At 40.0% G+C, this 3,393-nt stretch overlaps 1 pseudogene; it reads right to left on the reverse strand.

The window, feature by feature from the left end:
* Positions 1–1,484: 1,484 nt before the first annotated feature.
* LOC114204846 (cytochrome b-c1 complex subunit 7 pseudogene) lies at positions 1,485–1,820 on the reverse strand (annotated as a pseudogene).
* Positions 1,821–3,393: the final 1,573 nt, after the last annotated feature.

Here is a 3,393-nt window from a genome sequence, read left to right on the forward strand (position 1 = left end):
TCTTTATTTTGATTATTTTTTGTCTTTCCCTACAAGACCTAAGCTCCACAAGAGCAAGAATTTGTGTCTGTTTTATTAACTGATGGATCCCTAACACCTGGAGCACAGCTTGACACATAGTAGGCCTTCAATAAATAGTTGTCTAATGAAGGAATGAAGACAGTTTCAGGCTCACTATTGGACAAAGGATGAAACTGACATTTCGTGATACTTTTCCAGACATTGCTAGTGAAAATGAGCCTTATTGGAAATTCTGTGTGGATTCTGTATCTTCCCCCCAGGATCCTGACCACCTGGAAGATATTTGTATAATCTCTGCATGCCCTAAAATCAAGGAATGCTGTTTCTATTCCGAAGACCTGTGGAGAGGCAGTAAACACAGTGGGGATGTTCTCTGGAGAAACAGAACCTGGACCATACAAGGCAAATTTGACCCGATGCACTAAATCTATTATATGTTATTGTTTCCCCATCCGGGTTTGTAGTATTTTCTTCAGCAGCATGTAATTTGGTTTTGCAGCATCTTAAAATGTAGAATGATGAGCCCACAGCTTTCCCCAAACTGTGCCAGGGCACACGAGTTCTAGGAAATGCTTACCTGTGCTCAAAAAAGAATAAGGGCCCCATAATTCTGATTCACCTTATATATTTGCATCTTAAAGGCTCTGGGGAGTCACATAGCTTACTATAAATAAAGGATGAGTGCCCTGCTTACTAGTTCTTAATTTATTAGACTAGGGAAAACTTTTTCACTGTATACCTATTAATACCCTACCCCACTCCCAGAGAATATACATGCGTACTAACATTTATGGAGTTTTACTTAATATTTTGTTAAAAGGCCAGGCACTAAAATAACATGTATGCACCAAGTCCATGACATCATGCCAGATTATTTTTGAAATCTAGACAATATTGAATTCTTCAGTATATTCATTTATTTGAAATAACAGAGTAATATTAAAAGACACTACCTATTTTGTGGCCATGATCCAGACCTTTCCAACTTTCATTTCCCACTGATCTCATGACATCTTGTATATGTTTTATTTGGCCACTGAGTGCTGTTCAGTACTCTGCAAGCTTACCTAAGGAAGGAAATCCATGTGTGGAGTATCCGTTATGTTAATAATATATTCTCTGTGGGACTGCAGTTCTTTTTTGATTTTTATCAATGAAGAACTTATGAAGCACTGCTCCTTACTTTATACCAGGAATTCCATTAGACACAATGAAGATACCAGGGGAACAAGACGTGACAAGATCATGGAGTTTGCATTCTGGTGTAGCTAGGCAAAGAAAACATGTAAACGAACCCAATAATCAAAGGTTGAGCCAAGGTTTTTTTTTTTTTTAATCACAATAGACATTTATTTAAAGTAATATATTTGCAGCTCAGATAGTTCTAAATTGTACACTTCAGGTTTATTCAACTTCTTAAAAATATTTGAGGGTAGCTGCAACCACAGAGTTCAACGCTATCATTATTTCTTTGCCCATTCTTCTCTCTCTTTTCTTTCCCGAGTAACTTCTTTCAGATATGGTTCAAGGTAGAATTTATCCTCCTCATATTTTGTCCACTGCTCTTTAGGCAAGATCTGATGCCTCATGGTCAGGTCCAGTGCTCTCTTAATGCGAAACATCCTGTCATTATAAAGGTTCTCAGGAAGCCTTCTTATGGCCTCTTTCACCTCATCATTCTCATATATTGTATCATCTCTCATTAACCCTAGTTTATTGAACCCTGCAGCATTGTAGTACCATTTTCGAATACCCTCCAGCCACCAGCTTGATGCTGCAACTGCAGGTCTGCTCGTCATTTTGACCCGAGGCTGCCGAGCCAAGGGTTTTAAAGGAAGAGAGGAGGAGCTGAGGCAGAATAAGGTGTGTGAGAGGGTGTTTCCTATTCGAGATGAGGTGACCAGGAGAGAAGGATGCTCTGAGGTAAGGACATTTAAATTGAGGTATAAAGATGATAAGGAGCTGGCCATGACAAGAAGGGGAAGAAGAACATTTGTTTTAGGCTGAGGGAATGGCATGACTAATGGCTCAGCTACGGGAAGCAACTTGCTAAGAATTGAAGAAGGTCACATGGTTGGCCCATAGTGTTCATGAGAGTCACGAGATGGGGGAAGGGTGGCATCCAGTGGGTATGGGCAAATCACTCAGGGCTTTTGAGGTCATGGATTAGACTTCGAGAAAGCGATATGCTCGAATTTATGTTTCAAGGAAACATAAAGCAGACTATACCCCAATGTACTAAAATTTTTGTTAAGTGAACAGTGGACATTTTAGAGTGCTTTTAACTATCTAAAAAAATACAGATCATATATTTCTCCCCTCTATTCCAAACATACAGTATCCTCCAATCCTATGTGAACCACTGGGTCTTGGTGAAATGTTGTTATTCTATTCCGTGTTTTATACGTGAGTCCCCACACCTAGGCTCTCCCTGACACTCTACTTTGAAGAACACTGACAGCCTGGGGCACATGTGAAGATTTTGAGGTCAAAGTCTACCTTCTACAGTCCTGGAGCTTGCTTTGGGGATTTACCCCAAAATCCCCCAACATCATGACCTTTCCTTCTTCCAAGCCCCCAAATCTTCCTCTGATCTCCATTCCACCCATTCTTGAGCCTAATTCACACAGAGATCCCTGTTAAAATGTTAATAGGTAATGATCATGTTAAATAAAGTGCGTTGAAGTGTGATCCTGACCAAAAGCATTTTCATTTTGAAGACAGTTCTTTAGGGCAGTCTTGGCACCTAAGGGTAGAGAGAAGAGCCATAGGGTAAGTAGGTGGGGCAAGAGGAACTCCTGCTCTGGGTGCTTTAGAGCGTTCCCCATATTAGAAGCACGTATGCAAAATAAACTTATTAAGTCATACATGGGTATCTGTCCCTTAGGATTCTGTGCTCAGTGTTGGCACAGTATGATCCATACCTCTAAACATCCACTCTCGTGACTGACACCATTCAGGCCCCAGGGAAATGCTTTTTACATCTCTCACCTTGTGTTCCTGAAATATCGGCGGCTAGGTCTAAAAATTTGTGGGTTATTTTACTACTGAAGTCAGAGATAGACACTACTTTGATATGTAGGAGGGATTTGAGCAATGAAAGAACTGAGGTATGACAAAATAGCTTAATCAGTTTTTCAAATCTCTCCTCTCAGAAAGCATGGATTCAAGAGATGCATCGTTTTCTGGTAGTGCTGAACATCCATTTTCTTGCTCTTCTTCATGCTTCAGTGAGTAGTTCTGGAGGTACTCATGAATTAGCATGATACTTTTAACACTTACAAATGGCAGTTCATCAAATAATTCATGTAACTCTGAAAGTCATATTTATGTCAGTACAGATGTAACATGCATGAAGTATGATGGTGATCC

This window comes from Eumetopias jubatus, unplaced genomic scaffold, assembly GCF_037043125.1.
Source record: "Eumetopias jubatus isolate StellerSeaLion01/CBP00866 unplaced genomic scaffold, mEumJub1_p1.0 scaffold_5, whole genome shotgun sequence".
Lineage (NCBI taxonomy): Eukaryota > Metazoa > Chordata > Mammalia > Carnivora > Otariidae > Eumetopias > Eumetopias jubatus.